We start from the raw sequence: 12,460 nt of genomic DNA, 5'->3' as shown, positions 1-12,460 counted from the left end.
ATGTTTTGATGGTAACTCGTATAGATAAAATTAACGATGACATGGACCATGTAACTTAAGTACATGCTGATTTATTATTGGATTATTAGGAAACAGGAGGAATATTTTATCCATCCTCACAGCCCCAGAAGACCATGTCATAGAATAAAAAGGAGTTAGATAGATGGACCATAATGGGCATAGGATGTTCATTTGTACTTCTTTGTACTTTTGTTTTTGTCAATAAACGATTGTTTTGGAATTAATGACTTAATACGTGGTACCATGTTCTAGAAGTGCTTGAAACATAACAGTCTAATCAGTAGTCTACTAAAACTTGTATTCCCAATGTGTACAATTTCCTGGTAAGGCTGTTGATCATTTCTGTAGAAAGATAACAAATAAAGAATAAGTTATAATTGTTAACTATAGTTTTTATGTGTGTGGTAAAGAAAAGTTACTGTGCTATTCTTCTGTGATGGGATTACATAGAATTTTTAGGAAGTTATTTAATCCTGGGAAATTGGTGAATTGTTTACAGTTCATAGAACTCATTGAAGAAATTATAAAGTGAGAATTATTAAAAAAAATTATGACAAACTGCTTAAAGGCTGGTCATAGAAGTGGGAAAAATCTTTATTTTTGGTGTATAAAAAGTGATAACTCTTACTTGGAATGCTTTTACTACTATTCTTTTCTTTTTATTGAAATGATTATTTTGATAGATTGAGTTTACTTTTTCCATGAAGTATTTCTTTATCTTTTATACTTATGCCTTATGTAATTTGATGGTATTCTTTTTTGTGTAGATTCTTAATGTACACTATTATTATTTTTTAATGTAGCATTTATTCGTGTCCATATAGAATTTCAGTGTACTGATATGTGTAGATAATCCTGATAAGAAATTTCAAGGACTGTAGACCTACCCTCCCAGGCCCACTAAAACAAGCTTATTTATTTATTCATCCATCTATCTATCCATCCATCCATCCATCCATCCATCCATCCATCCATCCATCCATCCATCTGTCTCATGTTTCAGCTGCAAAGATGAAATGTGCAGTTGGTCTGGTTTTCATATTATAAACAGGAACATAATCCAGTAAATAATATGTGTCACAATGTCATATTATGGCCAGTTAAGGAAAGGAGGAAGAATAAATACAAGAAAACTAGAGCAAAAAAACAGGGAGAGTGAGAAGTATACACAGCCATTAAAGGAAGATAGCAACCATCTGTCTTCCTAGAATTATGTCTCTCCCTCTCTCTCTCTCAGTGCTTTTAAAGATGGCTAAAGGTCTGTTGTGTTACCGTTTCCTGATACCTTTTCTCTGAGTCAGAGAAAAACTAAACATGATCTCCATGTCAGAGATTTGCCATCCCTTCTTTGGAATCTTGTCACTGGATTTCCATTAGAAGCGACAACAAAACTCAGCTGTCCTGTGACTTAAGAAGAACTCAGTAAATATCTGTTGAGCAGGAGTTGGGTGTGGAATTGCACATCTATAATCCCAGCACTTGGGAGGTTGGAAGCTGGAGAATCAAGGTCATTCTCAGCTACATAGCAATCTGGAGGTCATTATGGGCTATATGAGATCCTATATCAACCTTCCCTACAACCCTGAAAAGCAAATAAATAAATAAATAAATAAATAAATAAATAAATAAATAAATAAATAAATAAATAAATAAATACGGTGTTGAGTGAGAATAGAAACAAAAATGCAGAAATAATGCACAGGGTGATGTGTCACTTAGTATGACTGGATCTTCCTTTCTCCTATGCACAGCAAAGTTGGTGTTTTTATTCCTAGCATTTGTCTTAAAATTACTCTGACATTTAACTGCTTGTAATATCTGGTCAAAAGGGTAAAAGAAAAAAGGTTCTGATTGTAAGAATGAAAAGCATTCCCATTGGTTGTGTCAAGAAGAGAGAGAGGCCCAAGACCAGCTGGGCTCCATGAGCTTATTAATGGGAGTTATACCTTGCTACATTAAACTTAGAAGAATTTGGCTTAACTGTAACTGACCCTGATTCTTAAGTGGATTATGTTAGAAAGAATAAGGACATGGACAGGAAATAAGAGCTCAGTAGAAGAATCCAGAATGTTTTAGCTATAACTAAATTGACAGTAACACCAAGTAAGCATTAGCTCTGGTCTCTGTCAGGGGCAAATCCAATTTCTAATGATCCCACATAGTAGTACTTGTTAGAAGGTGGAAGTTCAGATCATGGGACGGGACAACAAGACATAGAGCAATAAGCTTCCAGATACGGGTGTGGTCAGTGGACTGTTAAGTCATGGAGAGCCAGGAGTAGCGAGCAGTCCTATAGACTTGAAACCACTTCTCTTCTATTGAAGACATGAAGACCGTCTTTTCATTTCATACCTGTTGACAATCAGGGACTTTAGAAACTGAACAACTGTTACCTCTCTTTTAATCTCTTCAAGGAACTAATGGAGTGCTTCAGAAATTTAGGAAGTATATACATTGATGAAAAATGGTAATGGCACAGAATAAATTAAACCACAAGGAAATTAATAAACAAAGGATGTTGTTTTTGCTTTGGGTAAAAGTAAATACATTAGAAATGTTAATGAGATACTGATTGTCATTATTGTACCTTCTAGGGTTCTGACTAGCAGAACCTTTCGAAATGCTTTTCTTTCATGTCTGAGTACTTAACTTTTAGCTGGAGAGAATTTTTGATGAACTAGAATGTAAGCTCGGTGAGAGCAGGTACTTTTTAATTTGTTTTTCATTACTGTATTTCTAGACTCTACAGCTCTGCAGCTGACAATAAACATTTGAAGAATGAATGACCAGTGAACAAAGTAATCAAAGTGATGGATGAATGAGCTGTGTTGTAGAATTACATTATTCTGTAACAATTCTTAAACTTGATTAGGAGCTTTCCCCATTTCACCAGCAATCCCATGTGTGGGAGAAGAGAACTTTAAAATGGGAGAAGTAGATGTCTGCTCCTTATGATAGGGCAAGGGCTTTCATTAGATACAGCATAGAGGAAATAGAAATGATTCTCGGTTTTCAAGAGCAGATAATCCTAATTTCTAAATGTCTAGTAACCTGGGTTATGAGTCAGAGAGAACATGATTTATGTCCAGGTAATCTTGACTATTGTATCCTAATCAGAAATACAGGACTAGTGCTGGGGCTGTAGTTCAGAACTAGCATGCCAAGGCCCTGTGCTCCATCTTCAGCACTGCAAGATGTAGAAAAGATTTCCTTCTTTTTCTGTGTGTGATTATAAACAAAATCACAGAATGTACAACTGTGAATCTGGAACAAATTTTCTAGGGATAAACGTATGATGTAGTTTGTAGAAATTAACCTGACTGGGGATTCAACCTGTTTGTTAAAGTGATATTACACCTACATGAAGTATCTTCCAGCTAGTCAAGGGTTTTAAGGTTCGTTATACATTGACTAATTGAACTGCTGTCTCAGCTGTATGGGTTGCCTCGTAGAGGCAACATAGAGTGGGATGAAGAACTGGCTGTTAGCTTCAAACCCAGTAGAGTGAGAAATGGTCAGGCAGCAGCCGACAGGGGCACGAGGAGTTATTGAAACTATTATAGGATGAAATTGAAATCTCACTGCTTTGGGGATGTCACTTTTAATCCTTTCTAAATGCTTTTGATTTTGTATTTCAAGAACTGAAAACTCAGTTTGTCTCCTGGGGAGGAGATCTACGGTAGCTTTACACGGCCTAAAGCAAAACAGTCAAGGCTTGAATTCTTTTTTTTTTTTTTTTTTTAAGTGACAGTGTCAGGCTATGTTGCCCAGGCTAGCTCATACTCCTGGTCTCAAGTGATGAGTGATGCTCTTGCTTCAGCCTTCTGAGTGGCTGGGATTATAGATGACACCATTGGACTAGCTTGCTTTTTATTTTTAAATTTAACTTAAAAAAAGTCTGAGAGGTATAAAGGCAGAGAAAATAAGGGGAAAAAAAGAAAACAAAGAAAAACAAGAATCTCCTTCCTATCCCCTTTCCTGTCAAGAAAAATTCAACATAATGTATTTATATTTAGTGTGATGTCGGCCAATAAGCACTCAATAAATGGCATCATTGTTTGATTACTTTAAATTACTTCATGGGAGAAATTTAAATAAATACCGTATATGTCTTTCATGTGTTTGAAGAAAAGATGAGCAACATTCGAGATGAAAATAAGGATTTATAATGAAGAAAGTGATTTTATGGTATAAATTGCCCAAAATGTCAGTAGGCTCATTTTAGAAAAAGAATTCTTATATTTCAGAAACATACTCTTTGTGTAATGAATCTCTTACAACAGATTTATTTTATACTTTGAACTTAAGATACATTTAAAAATCTTGATTTGTAAAATGTTATCTATGGTTATCTAAGTCTCTCCAGCCATGATTGGCACTAATACTGTTGCTCTAAGTAATCACCATTCCTAGGAGACAAATTCCCTAAAGAGAAAAATATACATTTATTTCTCTGTTTTTAATGCTACAGGATTTTTATAGTGTGTATTTGAAGTCAATTTTCATATTTTATGCTTTCTTCAAATTTTGTTAAACATTCACCTTGAAAAGTTTATCCTTTGTTATAGTTTGATTTTGTTGTTATTTGGTCTTTTGGTTAAGAGTATAAATGACCATGAATTTATGTTTTCAAAGTTTTACAAAGTGGGATAGTTTATTTCATGGTTATTTCAAAAGCACAGCATTGGATTCTACATTTGTCTTTTTCCTTGGACAGATGTAAGGAATTACTTCTAAGCCTTACCTGTGTGTTAATTGAACTTTCTCAGGGTTTTCCATGGCACCACAGACATAACGTCCTTTAGAATTTGGCTTTGCTATAAGTACAAGTTCAGAGTTTATAATTCCTTAACTTAATTGGTAACTAAATTGTAATTACCTTCTTAAAGCTGACCTTCCAAAGAATTCTAAATGAGCCCTGTAACATTCATTCATGGTAAGTATTTTTAAAGAGAGAACCAGGTTTCGAAACATCTCCACAGTAGTGAGACTCTTGATCTTCAGCACACTGAATGCAGCAAACCTGTGTGTGGTACTGCTATATACTCAGTAGAGGTGCTTCTAGAAGACAGCCAAAGACGTTTACCTCAGAACCTCATTAAAAGGAGACATGGAGTTAAGTGTTTTCATGCAGTTCATGGTGTGTAGTTGATAAGCTCTTTATAATTTAGTTAAAAGACAGGTGGTTTATAAACCAAAAAAGGGGATAGAATATGGTCTTTACATTTGTAAAGCAAATGGGCAACCTAGGTAGAATCTTCAGGAGTATTTTGTCTGGACAGGAAGCATTTGGAGAAGCTTTGGAATAGCCAAGCTTGACAAAACTGAGTGAAAAATCAGAGCTCTTGTTACACTCTTTTCCATAGTTAAAATGCCAGCCCAGGAGTCAGCAGGACACATAACTTGTCACCTGTGCAGTTCTTGCCTGTAAGAATGACTTGTGTTTTCAAGCGGTTGAGGGAAGGCTCTCAGCAAAAACTCTTTGACATGGGACTAGTAAATTCAGTTCAGACCTGTGCCCTTGCGGCTCTGTCCCAGCACAGCCACGCTCACTGTCTGGAACTCCCAGGGCAAGCTGAAGAGCTGAAACAGAAGCAGAGCCCCTCTGGCTGAAGGATTTACTCACTGTCTGGAGCTCCCAGGGCAAGCTGAATAGCTGAAACAGAAGCAGAGCCCCTCTGGCTGAAGGATTTACTCACTGTCTGGCCTTTGTACAAAGAACGGATCACTCTGTGCTGACACTACATAGCTTTAAAAACAAAACAAACACCATAAACCAATTTGGTGGGAAACTATACTTACTGTTTATCTTTGGTCTGTAAAAGGAAGTGCAGCCCACAAAACCAGGAGAGTGGGAGGACATTGTCTGCCTTCCTGCAAAAACCATTATTAAGCACTAACAGTGTGACACTGTCACTAGAGATTCCCTTATTTGAATGATGATGGCATATGGAACCCTTGGACAAAAGAGATTAAAAACTGTGGCTTTTATTTACTGTATAAACTATTCCTGGATTCTGTGGATTGCTTAGGAACATTGCTGAGTAAGATGCTATATCTAAGAGAAAAGTAAGCAAATATAAAGCATGTTGGAGGGTCGAAAATCATACAATTCAGATAATCCAGATGTACTCTGAAGCTGAATTTCATGTGACTGGAACAGCCATTGATTGAGAACTCACTATGTGCTGGACACTTTGTGGTAAACTTGAGTATGTTATCTCTCTTTCTCTTAAACCTCACACCACCCTGTGAGATAACTGTTCCGAACTGGGAAGCAAGCAGTCTGAGCAAGGTGGCAGCTAGTAAATAAATCTAGAATCTGAGTACTGTCCCTGTCTCTCTGAAGCCAATGCCTCTGCTCCTCACAGTATATTACTTAGGTAAAGTTGCATGCCTCTAATAGAGTCAAAGGATGATGTAAAGGGTAAGAAGAGTGTGTGGATTTGTCTAAAATGGGGAGCTTGGTATAGAATTACAGAGTGTCTGCTAGCAGATGGCAGGGCAGCACATGGAGAACACATGACAATTTTCTCTGTTTGGTACTAGGTAGATAAGGAGATCCATTTATTTATTTGTGTGTTTGTCATTCATGATATATCACCTATGTAGGCAGGAATGAAGCATAGATTGGTTTATACTTTGTAAGCTTAAAACAGAGGAAAAAAAATTGCTGTATAGTCATTCTTTCCAGGTTTCATATATGTATGGAACATCTCGTTTACACTGAAAACCAGTTTTGCCATGATTGATTAACACACACAGAATAAGAATGACTGTAGCAGGACATGGTAGTATAAGCTAGTCAATGCTTGAGAGGCAGGAGGATCATATATTGAAGGCCACATAGCAACGAGCACACTATGATTGTAATCAGGATGAACACACGAAGGAGTTTGCAAAGGCCTCTTATGAAGAACCTTTGTTGGAAAGCTTCCTCAATTTTTTGCTTCCACACATGGAAATTAGGTTTTTCAGAAGTTTGGGCCTATAAAATGGGAAATCTTCATGTCTGTTTTTTTTTTTTTGCATCAATTTAAATGTTTTTCTAAGGGTATTATCTAAATGTGATTATATTGTAAACTATTCTAGAGAGGAAATATTCAGATACTATTTCAATCTATGGCGTTTCCTTTTAAATAATTTGTTTATTTTTATTCTTTTGAGGTGCTGGGAGCAAACCCAGCATGTACATGGTAGGCAAGCCACTCCACCAATGAACTCCACCCCCAGCTAGAGGTACCATTTCAGAATTTTATTTTGTGGACAGATTCCCTGGGGAGTAGAGTTAAACTTGAGGTAACATGTGAGATCCTTTGATCTTTAATAGTCACTACTTTGTCAAGCTGTAGTGTTCATCACTAGAACGTAAGCTACATAAAGGCAGTACCTGACTATTACAGGCATTAGGCTTGTATTTACTCAGTAAATTGTGACCTTAATATGTCTGGACCTTAATAAAGACTGTGAGGTGTATGACTATGCATATACAGAATAAATTTCTTATGTTGTACAGTTCCTGGGACAGTGCGCAGTTCGCATCCCTGGCATAGTAAACAGAAGGAGGTGGAGGAATGTTTATTGCTGTTTGAATGGTGATGTATAGTGGTTCTGTTTATTTGTTAAAATAAAGTGTAATTTGGTGGCTGCATTAGTTCTGTGCTGATATAAGCTAATGATTGAACTTAAAATTTGAATTCATATAGTGATACTTGATGTGGGTTTTTTAAAATACAATATAACACTTCTAACGTCATAATATTTGTACTATTTTTTTGTTGTTTGGGGGTAAGGAAAAGTTGAGCTGAGAGAGATAACCCACATTTCTTCAAAGTGTATTTGAAGCTGTGTGTGTATGTGTGTGTGTGTATGCTAGCATGCTAGTATATTTGTATGTGTGCAGGTGTACAAGACTGTGCTTGTTCATGTGGAAGCCAGAGGGCAATGTCATTATCTTCCTCTGTTGTTTATGACCCCTCTATTTCCTGCACCATTATGAAAATCAGCTTTTTCATTGACTGACATGAGATCTTACATTCATAGTTCTCATCTAGGTGAAGGTTAGAGCTGAAATCACTGTCCATTGCTGTCTATGGCAACACTTAATAGATTGAAGCAGTGCCGTCCACGCCCACCAATTCCGTCCTCTGTGACAGGTCCTTCCTATTTCCTTCAGCTACTCACTGCTTGCTTTCTCCTGCTTTGACTAGATTTCCCAGATGCAGTCATTTATCTTCATAGATCTGGGAGCCTGCCTTTTCTATTTTCAAAGTTTGACTCTAGCTTTTTACTGTTGTGGTCAGCTCTGTCTTCTCCAGAATTGTGCCACTACACTTTATAGAACTTTGGGGAACTTTTCTCACAATCACATTTGAAATTGTAAAATGACTAGACTGATGTTAAGATAATGACCACTTTATCATCTACCCCTTTGACCCCAAACCCACCTACTTTAAATTGCTTGCAAAGTTTACTAATACCACTAAAACCTCAAGATATGAGGCTTACTTTTTGTACAGTTTGCTGGACCTGCTTTAAGCATAGGTTAAAGTTCAGACTTAAGTTTTTTTCTGGTACCTGAAGAATGTTTCATCCTTAGTCTTACTGAGGAAGAATAATTGATTCCAAGTGTTTTGCTTTGTTTCTTTAGTCATATATTTCCAATCCTTCTAGCTTTTCATAAACTCCTAGGAAAAGTTGGTATATGTCCTGGCCTTAACTGGATTGTAGGTTGTCTGGAGTTTATTGATGAAGGACTGAGAATTTCTCTTGTATCTAAAGGATATCTTTGGGTTGTTGACATTGCTGTATGTACAGTAAACCATCTTGGTGTTATATGGGTTCCATTCTTTCACTGTTTCTTCCTCATGCCCAGAGGTCTTTTGTTCTCCCATCCTGTTCTACTAGATGTGTGTCCATTCCTGGAAGAATTGCAATAATACAAATGTAGCAGCATGCAGATATTGACTACAGATACCAGTGTAACACTTAGTCCATTGACCCAAACCTCATCAGTTTCAGATTTAGTTCTGTAGTTACATTTGCAGTAACTCATCCCTAGAAGAAAAGGAATGACCTCCTCCACTTGAAAGACAGCCTATTACTAGTAGCCCTTCTGGTTGGATGCAGTATCTGTAATAAAGGACAGTATCTCTTTCATGCAATCTCCAACAAGACCCGTGGGTCAATCAGACTACTTCCACTTGGCATTACTCTTACATCCTTGAAGGACCTAAGATTCCATTCTGGGTGCTATGACTTGGTCCCTTCCAAAGTTTTGGAGCATGCTACTGGGGTCATTAAGAGGTATCATAGAGAACATGGTTTATTGCTCATGCCTTTCCAACCCCAGATCTGTAAAACAATGTGGCACTATCATGAGTCAGTAGACCTTGGTGGTAGTCACCTCTAAGCCCTTCCCTGTTGACCTGAAAATTTGTTGTCTGTATTTCTAAACCTTTCCTTAAAGCCTTATAATCCCATGTTTATCCTCATTTGGTCATGGTATTCTCACTGTGGTGCTCCCCCTATACCCCAGTCAACATGGTCTCAGTGCTCAGGCTGTGAAGCCTTGGTTAAATCATGCTGTTCATTCACACAAACTCCCTGGATGCTATTTTGAACTGGAATTCTCTGTTCATATTCTGATTTTTGTATTTTTACCCTCTTATGAATCAAAGTCTCAAGTTTTGAGCTTCCTAGAAGAACCCTGGCAGAGTTACTGAAATCTGCTTTATAACAACTTAATTTACAAATCTGTGCCTATATATAGATGGCCCAGGAAAAGTCAGTTTGTACCCAGATGGAAAGAAAGACTCTCAAGATAGCCTTACTGTAAAAAAAAGAAAAAAACACTTAGGAATTAAGTTTTTGTTAGGAAATAAGTTTTGTAAGCTTCATGTACCCAACTTGATGTATCCAGTATAACAAAGGTAAAGAAAAAAGGGACAGAATGGAGAGGTTCCAATAATTCCATTGTTAAAGTGGTGGACACTAACAGTTCTTCATCATCCACTCTGAGCTTGGTTACTCCCTAGAAAGGTCATTAATGGTCATTCCCCAATTAATAGTAAAAGCCCCATTCTTCAGAATGGTTCTCTCTCCTCCCTTCCTTCTTCATGTTTCTTTCATTTTTCCTCGCTGAAGCCCATGATCTTGTCACTCCTTTAGATGCCTTTGCAGCTGTAGACACAAACACCAAGTTTTGATAGAGCAAGGACTCTCTTCATCATTACTATTTCTTTGAGTTTTAAACCATGTTCATGACTAGACACTCATATTTGCTGAATAAATGAGTGCAGGAATGCATGTAGGAAGTGGATTATTTGTCCTACCTGGTTTTGATACATGTTTCACTAGGCGTGGTCAGTCCCTGACTTTTTTCCTGTTTACCTTGCTTTCCGTAGTGCTTCTGAACAATCTAACGGTCTTGTCCAGGAAAACGGATTGTTGTTTGCCTGCTGATATCATGGAATGATTGCTGTCTCTTCATTTTGCTGAAGACCTAGAGAGGCAAAGTAGATTGCCTAAGCTTATATAGCACATGTAACATTGTATTTTACATCTTCCACCTAAGCTTATATAGCACATGTAACATTGTATTTTACATCTTCCACCTAAGCTTATATAGCACATGTAACATTGTATTTTACATCTTCCACCACTAGATTGACTGGCCAATCATTTTATTACAGTTAACACACTGTTCCCTCTTCCCAGGGCTGTTGATTGTTGACCTCAATAACGTTGGGAAGGAGGTCATAGCCTTGATATGGGGCTATACTAAGCTTTTAGAATTTTCTAGCCTGTCTCTTAGATGGAATTAGGATCTTTCTGGAGGCTAATCTGTTTCAAACATTTGTTTATTTTACATGTATTTGTGAGAAGTGTGTACACAAATACTATTTGTGTGCATGGGTGTCATGGTTCATGTTTGGTGGTCAGAAGACAATTTGTGGGATTCAGTTCTTTCCAGCATGTGCATTCCAGGAGTCAAACTCAGGTTGCCAGGCTTGGTGGGCAAGCATCTTCACCTGCTGAACCATCTTGCCAGCTGCATTCAGGTATTTATGACCTGTTGCTATATTGAGATAGTCTTTATTAGATGTTTATATGATTGCTAGACTGGTAGATTAACCTCTTTGGCTAAATGTAGCCAGTAAACATTATCTGTAAGTCTCTATCAAGTCTTGCCTATGCCCAGGTTTCCCAAGCACCTGAAGTGAGTGTTGATAGTGTTTTCTGGTTTTTAGAAAGTAATCCTGTGTCTCATTCTCCTATACACACACAGGCTCTGATGAAGTCACTGTAAAGATAGAAGAAGGAAATGGGGAAGTTGTCTAGGGGCTCATAGGAGAAGGGCTTTAAGCTTCATGTACCCAACTTGATGTATTCAGTATAACAAAGGTAAAGAAAAAAGGGACAGAATGGAGAGGTTCCGATAAGAAGTGGGACTTTGAGCCACAGGCTTGTGGTCCCCATCACTCAGGAGCCTGAGGTGACAAGATCACTTGGGCTCCTGTGTTTGAGTTAGAGACTCAACTAGGGCAACATAGACAGACCCCATCTCAAAAAGGGAAAAGGGGGCTGAAGTAGGAGGTGGGTACCACAAGGAACATGGGGATCTCTTCCAGGTGAGTACAGGGTGGGGGGACCTGTGGTGAATGTCTGACAGCTGGGAGTGTGTCTGCTGAGAAGCTGGCAGGCATCCACACTGGGAAAATTTAGAGGAGAGTTAAAGAGTAGCTAGCCTGAGAAAGAAGGCGTATGAGAGGCTAGAAGTGATAATGGAGCAGAGCATGGATGCTCGTAAAAGGTAAGAACGTGATTAGGGTTGGTTTGGTATAAGGAACTTACACATTCTTGTGCTATATTGTACATATTCTTGGGCTATTTAGACACTGAAAACACTATATGAAAATTTCCTTTCCTGATCGGTGGCTAAAGTGTGGTTCCTGTTCTCTTTCTTGCTCCGTGTGTGTGTGTGTGTGTGTGTGTGTGTGTGTGTGTGTGTGTGTGTGTTACATGTACATATGTGTGTTATGTGTATGTTTGTAAGTGAGAGGACAGCTTGCACAAGCTAGTTCTCTCCTTCCGCCATGTAGGTTCAGGTGCTTGATCTCAAGTCCTCAGACTCAGTGGCACATACTGTTAGCCACTGAGCCTTCTCACCAGCCCAAGGTTTCCCCGCCACCCTTCCTCCTCTTAATGTGTATGAGTGTTTTGCTTGTATGTCTGTCTGTACCACCTGTGTGTACCTGTCGAGGCCAGAAGAGGGCATTGAATTCCATAGACTGGAGTTACAGAAGGTTGTGAGCTGCCATGTGGGTGCTGGGAATCAAACCCATGATAGTAGAGGTCTTTTTACTGGTCACTGGTAATTGGAAATGACTTCTGCTGCTGGGCTCTGAACATGCTGAGGTTTCTCTCCTGTTCTGAA

At 38.1% G+C, this 12,460-nt stretch overlaps 1 protein-coding gene across 4 annotated transcripts in view; it reads left to right on the top strand.

The window, feature by feature from the left end:
* The window catches only part of Armc8 (armadillo repeat containing 8), a 112,135-nt gene that overhangs the window by 64,009 nt on the left and 35,666 nt on the right, over window positions 1-12,460 (top strand). The window lies entirely within an intron of this gene.

Source organism: Peromyscus maniculatus, chromosome 7, assembly GCF_049852395.1.
Source record: "Peromyscus maniculatus bairdii isolate BWxNUB_F1_BW_parent chromosome 7, HU_Pman_BW_mat_3.1, whole genome shotgun sequence".
NCBI classification, from domain to species: domain Eukaryota; kingdom Metazoa; phylum Chordata; class Mammalia; order Rodentia; family Cricetidae; genus Peromyscus; species Peromyscus maniculatus.
The sequence above is the reverse complement of the archived record's forward strand: the minus strand, read 5'-3'. Positions and strand labels throughout refer to the sequence as shown.